The sequence below is a fragment of the Trachemys scripta genome, chromosome 1, assembly GCF_013100865.1.
Source record: "Trachemys scripta elegans isolate TJP31775 chromosome 1, CAS_Tse_1.0, whole genome shotgun sequence".
NCBI classification, from domain to species: domain Eukaryota; kingdom Metazoa; phylum Chordata; order Testudines; family Emydidae; genus Trachemys; species Trachemys scripta.
The window spans coordinates 191,077,812-191,092,643 of record NC_048298.1 but is presented as its reverse complement, the minus strand read 5'-3'; positions in this window follow the sequence as shown (position 1 = coordinate 191,092,643).

Sequence of the window (14,832 nt, the reverse complement as noted above, 5' to 3'; positions counted from 1 at the left end):
GAGATCCACTTCCTGGACACTATAGTGCAAATAAATGATGGTCACATAAACACCACCCTATATGGGATATCTACTGATGGCTATACTTATCTACATGCCTCCAGCTTCTATCCAGGATACATCACATGATCCATTGTATACAGCCAAGCCCTAAGATACAACCTACAAGATCTCTATCAAGTATTCTTAAAACTATAATACCCACCTGGGGAAACGAGGAAACAAATTGATAGAGCGAGATGGGTACCCAGAAGTCACCTACTAAAGGACAGGCCCAACAAGGAAAACAACAGAACAGCACTGGCTATCACGTACAGCCCCCAGCTAAAACCTCTCCAGCGCATCGTCGACGATCTACAACCTATCCTGGAAAACGATCCCCCACTCTCACAGGCCTTGGAAGGCAGACCAATCATCACTTACAGACAGCCCCCCAACCTGAAGCAAATACTCACCAGCAACTACACACCACACCACAGAAACACTAATCCAGGAGCCAATCCCTGTAACAAATCCCATTGCCTTCTCTGTCCCCATATCTACTCTAGAAACACCATCATAGGACCCAGCCACACCATCAGGGGCTCATTCACCTGCACATCTACTAATGTGATATGTGCCAGCAATGCCCCTCTGCCATGTACATTGGCCAAACTGGACAGTCTCTAAATAAAAGGATAAATGGACACAAATCAGACATCAGGAATGGTAACGTACAAAAGCCAGTAGGAGAACACTTCAGTCTCCCAATTTCAATCCAATTACAGATTTAAAAGTAGCCATTCTTCAACAACAAAAAACTTCAAAAACAGACTTCAAAGAGAAACTGCTGAGCTACAATTCATTTGCAAACTTAACACCATCAATTTGGGCTTGAATAGGGACTGGGAGTGGCTGGCTCACTACAAACGCAATTTTCCCTCTCTTGATGACACCTCCTCATCAATTATTGCGAGTGGACCACATCCACCCTGACTGAATTGGCTTTCAACATTGGTTCTCCACTTGTAAGGTAACTCCCTTCTCTTCATGTGCCAATATATATTTATGCCCATATATGTAATTTTCACTCCATGCTTCTGAAGAAGTGGGTTTTTTTACCCACGAAAGGTTATGCCCAAATAAATCTGTTAGTCTTTAAGGTGCCCTTCACAAGAAGTTTAAGTACCCAGATCACCTCTCTAGAGAGTTCAGGTAATAAAACGTCTCCTTGATTTTGTTTCCTGATCTTGTTTTACCTCACTGCATGGCATAGATTACATAACATATTGAATCATGACTACACCGCTCAAGTGAAAAACAGAAACAGGATGTGCAAAAAACCCAAAACCAACCAACTAAAAACCCCAGGACAGAAAACACCAGCATCTGTTGTCCCCCCCCCCTATTTAAAAGGGGCTTTATACCTAATTTTCACAAATGTGAAGGTCTATACCCATAATGATTCTGGAAGGGCTGGACAATAAATATTTAAATAAATCAATTAATCCAGAGGGGAAAAAACAATAGGGGTGATAGTATTTGAGGAACAGTTAGCCAAAGACTCAAAAAGTAATAGCAATTATTTTTAAGTACATCAGAAGCAGGAAGCCTGCTAAACTACCAGTGGGGTCACTGGATGACCGAGGTGCTAAAGGAGCACTCAATGATCATAAGGCCATTGTGGAGAAACTAAATGAATTCTTTGCAGTGGTCTTCACAGCTGAGGATGGCAGGGAGATTCCCAAACCTGAGCCATTCTTTTTAGGTGACCGAGATTGAGGTATCATTAGAGAAGGTTTTGGAACAAATTGATAAATTAAACAGCAATAAGTCACCAGGGCCAGATGGTATTCACCCAAGAGTTCTGAAGGAATTCAAATGTGAAATTGCAGAACTACTAGCTGTAATCTGTAACCTATCTTTTAAATCAGCTTCTGTACCAGATGACTGGAGGATAGCTAATGTGAGGCAAATCTTTAAAAAGGGCTCTAGAGGTGATCCCAGCAATTACAGGCCTGTAAACCTGACTTCAGTACCGGGCAAACTGGTTGAAACTATAATAAAGAACAATATTGTCAGATGTATAGATGAACATAATTTGTTGAGGAAGAGTCAACATTGTTTTAGTAGCGGGAAATCATGCCTCACCAATCTACTATAATTCTTTGAGGGGGGTCAACAAGCATGTGGACCAAGGGGATCCAGTGGATATAGTGTACACCTCTACCTCCATAGAATGCTGTCCTCAGGAGCCAAAAAAAAAATCTTACCGCGTTATAGGTGAAACCGCGTTATATTGAACTTGCTTTGATCCACCGGAGTGCACAGCCCCACTCCCCCGGAGCACTGCTTTACCGTGTTATATCCAAATTCGTGTTATATTGGGTCGCGTTATATCGGGGTAGAGGTGTACTTAGATTTTCAGAAAGTCTTTGACAAGGTCCCTCACCAAAGGCTCTTATGCAAAGTAAGCTGCCACTGGATAAGAGGGAAGGTGCTCTCATGGATTGGTAACTGGTTAAAAGATAGGAAACAAAGGGTAGGTATAAATGCTCAGTTTTCAGAATGGAGAGAGGTAAATAGTGGTGTCTGTGCTGGGACCAATCCTATTCAACATATTCATAAATGATCTGGAAAAAGGGGTAAACAGTGAGGTGGCAAAATTTGCAGATGATACAAAATTACCAAGCATAGTTAAGACCCAGGCAGACTGCAAAGTGCTACAAAAGGATCTCTCAAAACTGGGTGAATGGGCAACAAAATGGCAGATGAAATTTAATGTTGATAAATGCAAATTAATGCATATTGGAAAGCATAATCCCAACTATACATATAAAATGATGAGGTCTAAATTAGCTGTTACCACTCAAGAAAGAAATCTTGGACTCATTGTGGATAGTACTCTGAAACCATCCACTCAATATGCAGCGGCAGTCAAAAAAGCAAACAGAATGCTGGGAATAATTAAGAAGGGATAGATAATAGGACAGAAAATATGTTGCCTCTATGTAAATCCATGATACGCCCACATCTTGAATACTGTGTGCAGATGTGATCGCCCCCCCTCAAAAGAGATATATTGGAATTGGAAAAAGTTTAGAAAAGGGCAACAAAAATGTTTAGGGGTATGGAACAGCTTCCATATGAGAAGAGATTAATAAAACTGGGACTTTTCAGCTTGGAAAAGAGACAGCTAAGGGGAGATATGATTGAGGTCTATAAAATCATGACTGGTCTGGTATAGAGAAAGTAGATAAGGAAGTGTTTACTTCTCATAAAACAAGAACTAGGGGTCACCAAATGAAATTAATAGGCAGCAGGTTTAAAACAAACAAAAGGAAGTATTTTTTCACATAACGCACAGTCAACCTGTGGAACTCCTTGCCAGAGGATGTTGTGAAGGCCAAGCCCATAACAGGGTTCGAAAAAGAACTAGATAAATTCATGGAGGATAGGTCCATCAATAGCTATTAGCCAGGATGGGCAGGGATGGTGTTCCTAGTCTCTATTTCCCAGAAGCTGGGAATGAGTGACGGGATGTATCACTTGATGATTACCTGTTCTGTTCATTCCCTCTGGGGCACCTGGCACTGGAAAGTGTTGGAAGACAGGATACTGGGCTAGATGGCCCTTTGGTCTGACCCAGTAAGGCCATTTTTATGTTCTTATAAAGAAGAGGGGAAATCTTTTGTGCCAAACAAAAACAAAACAAACAAACAAAAGAATCAGTGAATTGACTAAGCTATTCAAAAGGATTCCAACTGATTTAAATGAAAATTTTTAGAGCTGTTTAATCAAAAATATGAAAATATTAGGAAAATTTACAAAAAAATTCTGTATAATTCAAAAGGTATTTTTTTGTTTAAAAATATAAATGATTTTAACCAGTCTTAATGATCAATCAGTCTACGCAGAAGAGTGAGGGGAAGCCTGCTCTAGGGTTGTGCAAGGAACAGGGAATAATTAATAGGGTTGCAAAATTCAGAACTTAGTCAAGGCAAATTTTGATCAAATAATCCAACCCCCCCCCACTCCCATATCTATGATTTATCTTGTTTCCCTTGCGCCCTCCTCCCCCTTAATAAAAATTCCAACATATTCACCTTATACATTGAGGCAGATCCGTGACAATATTTCTAACCTCTTCTCCAGGGAGAGTGGCAGCAAGACTTCCTCTATCTTGCCAAGATCAGCTTCTGTGCCCTCTCCTCCACCCTTAAAAGATACTCCTTCCCCCTATTTCAGGGAGCCCCAAGATTAAAAAAGATAGGAAGATTTGCAGTGTTCACTCTCTTCCCCCCAGCAGTGGGGAGTGCACTGTGAGACGGATGCCCCTGCCAACAGAGAGGGAGTCACTCCCTGCTCTACTGGAGGTTGGGATATTGTAGTCCCCCCTCCCACCACCAGGAGTTAGCCAGCCACCTGCCGCCATTTGCCATTCCTTGTCAACATGACTAAAGCTAGCAGGTGAAAAGGAACGTCCAGGAGCCATGAACTAACTGGGCAGCATCACCAGGATATCCAAACAGGATCAGGCAGTAAGGAAGCAGATGCCAGGAGACAAGACAGGTGGAAAACATGGCTGGGTGTGAAGGATACCAGACGGCAGAAAAGCACATGCAATGAATGGAGAAGTGTGCGTGTGTGTGAGGAAGTAAAGCTATGAGAGAAGGAGCAGAACTGCTATTACTTTTTAAAGTAAGCAATTGCTGTGGTTGCCACAGGAATGTTGCAGGACAGCACATAAGAGGGGAGGGGGCCAGGAGATGTAGTCTTCCTTATTAAAAGGTTTTAGGCCTTGGCTACACTTGCAGCTGTACAGCGCTGTGAGGTAAACCTGTCTTCATACAGCTGAGTAGGGAAGAGCGCTGCAGCCTGTCAACACTGACAGCTGACAGCGCAGTGGTGTCAGGGCCGTCTTTAGGAAGTGCGGGGCCCGATTCGAACAGTTTTGACGGGGCCCCGGCAGGGATGACTGAAAAAAAAACCCCCACGAAAAAACACTTGGGGCTTGTACTCACCGGGCGGCACTCCTAGTCTTTGGCGGTGGGTCCTTCACTCGCTCCGGGTCTTCGGTGGCACTGAAGGACCTGCTGCCGAAGTGCTGCCAAAGACCCAGAGCAAGTGAAGGACCCGTCGCTGAAGTGCCGCCGAAGACCCGGAGCGCTGCCGAGTGAGTAAAAATTAAAAAGGAGCCTCTAGCCAGGGAAGGGATTCTCGGCCACTTGCCCCCATCCCGGCGGCCCTGCCACTGGGCGCGGGGCCCGATTCGGGGGAATTGGTGGAATTGGCCTGAAGCCGGCCCTGAGTGGTGTGGCCACACTTGTAACATTTGCAGCTGTGTTGGGAGCGGTGCATTATGGGCAGCTATCCCAGCATTCATGTGGGTGCAATGTGCTTTTCAAAACGGGGGGGGGGGGTGGATTGTGACAGGGAGTGTGGGGGGAGAGAGAGTGCTTTTTGGAGCATGTCAGCTCTCTATTTTGCAAGTTCCGAACTCCCGACCCCCTGCTCATTCGTTTACTCACTCAAAGCAAGCTGCAAATTGTTTGCTTTTCTCTGCAGTACGAGCTTTGAAACCGGCACTTCCGTATTCCTGCAACCTTGGCCACTTGACAAGGTGATTAGTACAGCGCTGCAAGCTTTTACACTCACATCTGTGAGTCGTAGCCTCTCCGCTGCAGCTGTTATTCCTCTCGCAGATGTGGAGTACCTGCAGCAGTGTACCCAGGCAGATACAGCGCTGCAAGTGCCCTGCCAGTGTGGACGGGGAGTGAGTTACAGCCCTGGGGGAGGCTTTACAGCGCTGTAACTTGCAAGTGTAGCCAAGGCCTTAGCTAGCTGTAAGAGAGAATTAGAATGGCTTTGAATCTAAAACTTGACAAGTGGAGGTTTCTTTTCTCCAGTCTGTGGCCAAGACACTGAATTAAGACTCAGAACAACTTTGCAAGATTCCCTGCTTCGCAATATGCTTCCTGTGTGACCTTAAGCAAGTCACTTAATTTCTATGGGTAACATTTCCAAAAGCGAAGGGATTGGATATCCTATGTGCTTCAGTTCCACATCTATAAAATGGGGATACTTCCCTCTAACTTTATAATACCATTGGGGGTAAATTAATTAATTAATGAGAAATGTCCAGTGCTCAGGATTTTGGAAATACCATGTGACTTTCTTAGGTGCCTAATTATGAATTGTAGAGCTTAACACTTGGCACCTATTTTGGAAAATTTTGGCCACGAATGTTTGTGAGGCGCTCAGCTGCTACGGTGATGAAGGACATAAAAAATCTACTGGGGAAAAAAAAAAAAAGCAGCTCTGGCAAACAGCCTGCAATTGTGCTAGAGCAGAGATATGTTTAAGAATGACTCAATGTCAGTATTTTTATAACACCAGGAAGGTCATGGTTCTGTGAATTGGTATGGCAACTCCCATCTTTTCATGTGCTGTATATTTATACCTGCCTACTGTATTTTTCACTCCATGCATCTGATGAAGTGTGTTTTAGCCCACGAAAGCTTATGCCCAAATAAATTTGTTAGTCTCTAAGGTGCCACAAGGACTCCTCGTTGTTTTTCCATGCATGTGGACCCTTGCAGTCTCATGGAGTTCTGTTCAGAGAGTAACTTGCAGGATCAGGGCCTATGACTACTTCAAAACAAAAATAATGAAATAGTCTCTCTGGGGACCCTTGAAATCCTTCATGAAACCTGGAAGCAAAGTTTTGGGACACAGGCCAGACTTTGAGAATATTAGATTAGCTTCACTGAAAAGCAGAAGGCTTAAACAAAATACCCCCCCCCCCGCACACACAGAGGAATTAAATAAGTAACAGAAAAAGAATGGTGAGCAATAAAATAAGCACTTTCAAATGATGAGCTGGAAAAGCCAGCGAGACTGGAATCCAATGGGTTGGTGGTGACCAATTTATGGTTTTGTTTATGCTTAACATTCTTTAACCTGGAGGGGTGGAGGTTTGGCACATACTATTACCCCAGAGTCAGACCGCGTACGAGAAAATTAGATTTCACCTCTTCCAGACAAAGGACATTAAAACTGACATTACAAGCTTGAATCAGTACTTGTGGTAGAGGCACAGGAGTAGAGATGGGCAAAATGAGTGGAGATGGGTTGGACTTGCAGGACTGAATGGGGGAGAGTGGTAGGAATGAGTTTAATTGGAGAAATCGAGTGTAGGAGTGAACTGAAGGAGAGATCAGTAATTTGAGCTTTGGGTAGCAATCCCAAAGAAACACCCCCCTGAAAAACCCCAACTAACCAAACCAACCCCCACCCCAAAAATTAAAAAAGATGGAAATTAGATTTAAGACTGTACTTAAGAAACTCAAACATTGAAAAGTAGGAACATTCACACCTAAGGTCCCCCAAACTAATTTAACTGTCCCTGCAGCAATGTTCTGAGAAAATCATACTACCTTATGTATCCATTACAAAGTTTCATATTATCAATGACCACGAACACCATATGATCATCACCCTCTTACTCATACATTTGCTAGCGCTGACAACTCTAGCCTTCTTTACAATTATATACGTTCCATAGGAAAAAATAAATTCCTGGTTTGACAAACAGCATATTAAGGTAATTATTCCCCATTCCCCTTTTAAATGCTAAGTCTTGTGTGGTATTGAAGGCATTTGGCACCTCTTAGAATAAGGCCCAATGATTCCAAGTACCAAAAATGCAAGTGCCATTAGACACATATCTGACATCAATGAGGACATGAAACCAGTTATAGACCAAGGGCTGTGGAGCACAGTTCACTATTCCATCTCATTTGCCAGCTGTACAAATACCACGGCTGTTCAAAATTTAAACCTTTAGGTAGACGAATTCTTATAATTCTCAGAAACATTTCCTCAAAAATTAGATATCTTGCAAAGCCACTGTTAAAAAAACCAGGAACATTGGGAAGCTGTAATTGTTGAGGGAGCAGACACAAATTAGTTTGGATACTTTAACTGTGAACTTTCATACTTTCAGATATTTGAAGTATTATATATTTAACCTTAACTCTGAACGTCCTGGCTTTGAATAGGGTTTGTGCTAAATACAGTATTCTTTGTAGGAATTTTTATTCTTAACCTTGTACTCAAACAAGTGTTTTGTCTGCGCATGCTACACACAATGACTCTCCTTTTAAAGAGGCAAGAATGGTTCTGTTAAGCCAAACCAATCCAATTGTGGATGTGACGGCGCCCCCCATAAGGCTTTATGGAAATATGCTTATGAATATATGACATAACTGGAATATGTTCTGTGCTACATATGCCATGTAACATATCTATGTAAAAGTTATGATCTACTGAATCTATTAATCCTATTTGTATGCATGTATCATTCATTTTTGTACTCAAAGTTATGAATATTGGCCGTGTACTGGCTTGATTTCTAAATAACCTTAGTAGAGCATTTGGTCAGTTCCTGGAGAAACTAATTTGCAAAGTTAAGGGCCCAATCAGGAAGCACTTAAGGAATAATGCATCTTGGAATGCTCCAATCCAAATAAGAAGTCGTCCTGGAGACATTCTAGATACCATATGGGCAATGGCTTCTGCCTGTAAAACTGAGAGTCATGCATGGACATGTGACTCGCCCAGGTGACTCCAGAACTCCATCTTGGGCTAGACTTTGCAGAGGAGAAAGGAGGGGGGTCTCCACCCACAAGAGAAAGTCTATTTAAGCCGATGGGAGACCCCGCCATTTGGTCTTCAGCTGGCTAAAGAGAGAGCCTCTCCACCCCCAAAGACACCTGAAAGAAACTGGAACAAAGGACAATGACTGCAAGGGGTGTGAGTGATTGCTGGATCCTGACTAAAAGGAAGCATTCTGGAACGGGTTATGATTTTATCTGTATTCAGTTAGATTAGACATAGACTGGCGTGTTTTATTTTACTTGGTAATTCACTTTGTTGTCTGCTATTACTTGGATCCACTTAAATCCTACTTTCTGTATTTAATAAAATCACTTTTTAATTATTAATTAGCCCAGAGTATGCATTAATACCTGGGTGGGCAAACAACTGTGCATCTCTCTCCATCAGTGTTATAGAGGGCGGACAATTTATGAGTTTATCCTGTATAAGCTTTTTACAGGGTAAAACGGATTTATTTGGGTTTAGACCCCATTTGGAGTTGGGCATCTGAGTGTTAAAGACAAGCACACTTCTGTTAGCTGCTTTCAGGTAAACCTGCAGCTTTGGGGCAAGTAATTCAGACCCTGGGTCTGTGTTGGAGCAGACGCACATGTCTGGCTCAGCAGGATGCGGTGCTGGGGTCCTGAGCTGGCAGGGAAAGCAGGGGCAGAAGTAGTCTTGGCACATCAGGTGGCAGCTCCCAAGGAGGGTTCTGTGATCTAACCAGTCACAGTGATATTTGTATTGGTTAGGACAAAGTTTATATACAGTCTTAGAGAAAACTTTCAGGAATACAGATGGGCATTTCATGGGCTATACACTGAAGCAGTGGACGTGTTAGAAGTGTAGGAGGAAGTCAAGCTCAGGAACGAACTCTTATCTAACCTGTTACCAATAAGTTGGAAACATGGATGTGTTACAACCAGGCTTCATTGAACAGGAAAAGGCAAAAATCAACTGACATATATAGTTATATATGCAAAAGTATTGGGTAAGTTGAAAATACTGTTCCATTTTATAATATAAAAATGTATCTTGTTTGACCAAATATTCCTGGTATCCATTGACTAGCAACATATTTTGTACAAATACATAAAAGATGCCACCTGGCAGCTTAGAAATAAAGGATTTTAAAAAACAGAATGCTGATTCTTCAACAAAAAGAATCAGACCATCATTATGGCATAAGATTATTTATGTATATGGGTATTTTTAAAAAGGAAAGTATGCGTAAACTGCTTTGATTTTATTGATCTATCAGTTGTGAAGAAAGTCTCAAAGAAGTCACATCTGAAAGATGTCACAGGAGTGCCACCTTGTGAGAAACAATCCAATAAGCAGAGCGAATTTAATATTTCTAGGTCTCTATATATGACACCAAAAGAAAATAAATACCTAAAAAGATGTAGTATTAAAAATAGTACTATGAAGTTTGTGTCCCTTTTTATCTTATAGCTGGAGCATTAGAGATAGCTATAGTTAAAGTAGCCAAAGTGTTATTAGTATAACTGTTTTCCATCGGTCTTTCTAAATGATCCAAAAGTTTAACTTACTGGGCTAAAGTTTTCCATGTCTGATCTCCGTCCAATAGTGAATACTTTTGAGGGAAAGATGAAGCAAAAATAATTTATTTCTAAGTATGAATGTGAAAATCTCACACTCACATACAGCAGTCAGCCTTCTGCAGGTTTTAACTTTCAAGCACTTATAGACAAGTTCTACTCTCACTTTAGAGCTGAAGCCATATTGAGGGGTTATTGTTGAGAGTCTTAGTGTTTGTCTACACTACCCGCTGGATCAGCAGGTAGCGATCGATCTATCGGGGATCGATTTATCGTGTGTAGTGTAGACGTGATAAATAGATCCCCATCACTCTCCCGTCGACTGCTGAACTCCAGCTTGGTGAGAGGCGGAAGCAAAGTCGACGGGGGAGCAGCGGCCGTCGATCCCACACCGCGAGTACGCAAAGTAAATGATTCTAAGTTGATCTAAGATACGTCGACTTCAGCTACGCTACTCTCGTTGCTGAAGTTGTGTATCTTAGATCAATCCCCCCGGTGTAGACCAGGCCTTACATTTGGTTACAGGTATCCTGAATTTCATTGCATTGGGAACAATTTGGTTGGATACTGAACACTAGTGACCAGGAATTGAAATACAACATGTTTAAAAGATACACTGAACAAGTTAGAACAATTATTCATTTATTTAAACAAGCAGAAACTTTAATTTTTTATATAGTGCACATTGAAGAACAGTGGAACTTGTACAAAAATACCAACCTTTAGAAAATCCAGTAATGATGCTTAGCAGTCATTGGGAACAACATTGCACAGCAGCTGAAGACTGGCTTTATAAATGTAGCATCCCCCTTTCTCAAGATTTTGGCCCCATCTTCCTTTAATTATCATTCAACTATGAACCATAAAAATAAAACTGAGTCCTCAGGTGGAGAAATTTCTCCAGGAAATGGAATTATTTCCTTAAGTGAAAATTCCATCTGGTGTATCATGTGGAACTAAATGTATTCAGTGTTAGAGTTTTAGAAATTTATACATGATTTTCTCTTAAATAGCAAGGCAACTTAAAACACGATTTGCTCATTTATGTTTTCCCTTCCAGATGAGAGACATTTCAGAACTCAAATTCTTATAATCACTCACACTCATTCTCTTTTGGCCAGTAATGCACTCTTCAGATGAGGCATTAGAGTAACATGTTTTGACTGTTGATGGGGAGCTCACACCAGCTGTCTGCTCCTCCGGTGTTTGTGGAGGAGGAGGGGGACAAGGCCCAACCCCTCCTGGCAGCCCCAGAGGAGGGGCTGCTACTTCTCCCCCCACTCTCCATCACTACCCAGGAGGCTGTGGCTGCAAGAAAAGCCCCTGGTGGCCGCGTTTGAGAAATGCTGGCTTAAGGGCTGGTCCTGACTTACTGCTAACTTTCTTGCTATCAGGGCCACCCAGAGGGGAGAGGGGTGGGAGGGGCAAGTGGGGCAATTTGCCCCAGGCCCCGGGCCCCGCAGGGGCCCCTACGAGAATATAGTATTCTATAGTATTACAACTTTTTTTTATGGAAGGGGCCCCTGAAATTGCTTTGCCCCAGGCCCCCTGAATCCTCAGGGCAGCCCTGCTTGCAATTATTCCCTGATGTCCCCCCCTACCCCCAGCATTTCTCAAGTGGTGAGAGAGAAGATATACATGTAGATAATATTTTCACACTAATGTTTAGAAACATTATTTTAGCTACCATTATTAATTGGTGTGATCACAGCCATAATTGAATTCTTTGGTCACCTGTTCAGTTTTATTCCAAAAGGGAAAGAATAACTTGTATCAGAAGTCTCTCCCCCTATTTTGCTCATAATATACAAACTGGAGTCAAATTCACAGTTAAATTCTGATGACAATGATCACTTAATTTTAAATAAGACATTAAACATTTAATTGAAAGTTATGTTCATTTGGAAAGTTAGAGTTACTTTCTGTATTTAACCTTTTGTTGGCTGAAAAAGGTATCCTGTCTGCATTTTTTGTCAGAATATAAACTATCTGCCTAACACTGGAGAGCCAACCATGCTGAATTAATGATGAAAAGAAAAAAAAAGTTTAAATATTTGTGAAGCTATGCAAGTAGTAACTAATATTTAATATATTATAAAAAATATATAAAAGAATCTAGTTTTCTTTGCCTGCAAATACACTATCAGCAATGCAGAAAAACAAGTTTATCTGCAATTATTACACAATGGGGGGAAAACTATGTAGTGGATTCTTTGAGATTCCAGTTTGGAATTATTACACTTGTTAATGAGAATTATGCATCCACTCTGGTGTGAAGAACATGAGATCGTCCTATTTTTTAAAAACATACCTACAAGTGAATTCTCACAAAAGGTGCCAGACTGTGAACTAAGATCCAAGTATCCATGGCAGAGGTAAAGCAAGAGTAGCAGCGATGCAAGCTTTTTTATTCTGCCCTGCCAACAAACATGATCCATCTTTTAGTAGGGGCAGAGTACAGTCTCTTCCCATACTATTTTACAAAACTAATCCATTTCAACTAATCCTTAGCCTCTCTGCCTCTTGGTGCCAGTAGCAACAGAGCTGCTCAAGCGATGGGAGGATGGTAATGGGATACAACCTAACTCGCTTATCATAGTCAAACAGCGGCAAGAATGTCAATGGGTCTAAAATAAAACTGTTTGCAACGGTCAGGGAGTAGAGTCTGACGTAACTTGAACCTATTTGAGGCATATACTAGTCTACAATCAATTGTAATATTTTGGCAAATTTTTACCTGAAATTCATTTAAAGAATGCCAATTTTGTAGATTTTAAACTGTTTTACAATAGAAACAATTACAAATTATGGGCAGCTTACTTTTCTGATTTACGCATATTTCGTTTACTTTCACATTCATTTCTATAAGTTACCTTTCCAAGCTTCTTCATGCTGGCAAATTTGATGTCAGAATTGGAAGACTAGTCTTGGGACCATTAAAGAAGTCAAAAATCACTTCAATGGAACAATCATTCTGGAGTACCTCTGAGCCACAGAATCTAGTCTCTTGTATTTAGCAAATCCTACATAGAATTGCTACGTGTTGGAATAGTTGCTCTAGGGGTTTTCAAACACAGACAATACAAACTACCTACTACCAAAACAATACCAAGACAGACTTCCACTCTTATAAGAAAACACCTTAGGATTCTACTCAATTTCTTGCTTTCAACTAATAAAGATAAGAATATTGTTAAGAGGTTAGTGTTTCTTTCTTAAAAAGACATACATATTCTTAATTCTGAGGAGTCTGATTTACTATCTATTAATCTACACAAAGGCAAAGCTCAGAACTAGAATGTTAATGTCCAATATATCAGTGTGATGTAAGTTCACTATCTATAGCAGAAGGATGCTAAGTGTAGGCTACTTAATTAACATTAATGTTCAGCTCAACTTCATTACAATATATAAAAAATGCTTTCAAAGTCATATTTATCTGTTCTCGTCACTGCCTGAGTTGAGCAAAGTAGCCCAAAATAAGATCCCTGAAACTGAACTTGGAGCAACAGAGCAGTGAAGACAGAATTGTTGTTTTCCCTTGCTGCAGCTCGAAATCCAGCATGAAGTGAAATCAATCGCACATGTAATTCATTAGGAAACAGCTAAATATTATTAATGATTAAAGCAGCTGTATGCAATGAACTATGACTTTCCCAATTTGCCTGGTAAATAAATTTTATGTTAAAATTGGGAATGCATTGCATCAGAAACTACTATGGTTTTATTAGCATTGGGATATGTTGGTTTATTACCCCATCATTTGGGGTACATTTGTTTATTTTTTTTTAAAGTGACAAATTGTCTTGGAAATCAATACCTATTTTCCCCGTATAATCTTGTTTTTGAAGGCATGGTTTAAAAATCTGTTGATTTATTTCAGGGATATTCATAGGAGTATCAAATACCTTATAGCACTATTTCAAAATTGGGAAAAAAAAATCCTCCTTAATAAGAAACACTTCATAAGATTCTAGTTCATCATTGAGCTTCATCTTTCATAGAAAAATGCTCAAGTGCATTATTTTCTTAATGTGCTGCTAGCTAACAATTGAAACCCGTAAGAGTTCCCATTGCTTTTCCTGTTGCCAGAGCAACAAAGAAATACCCACCTGAATATCTGCCACTGTAAGTATCAATTTAGTAGTTGAGATGAAGTTTGTGTGGCTAGCGGATGTAACTAATAGCACTTTAACTATAAGCCAGATTTTTAGTGGCAAGGGATGCCATGAAAACAGTGTATTGTTACTGGATTATTGCTTATATACCGTATATACTCGTTCATAAGCCGAATTTTTTTTTAGTAAAAAAGGGAAGCACCAGAGAAGGGGGTCGGCTTATGAACGGGTATAGAGGGAGAGAGGTGGGACACAGCCCCTCAACCCTCTCAACAGAGGGGGCAAGGAGAGGCAGCACAGCCAGAAGGGAAGAGGAGTTGGGCCAGCGTCTCTCCGCTTCTGGCCACGCTGCTCTCGCCCCAGCCTCCGAAGCACATGCAGCTCCAGGGTTGGCAGGCTGCGGCCGTACTACCTGGCCCGCCGGGGCAGCTGTGGCCAGGCCAGAGATATCCTCCCTGGCCCACCCCAGGTAAGGTGGGAAGAGATGGGATGGGGAGTCTGGGGGTCCTGGG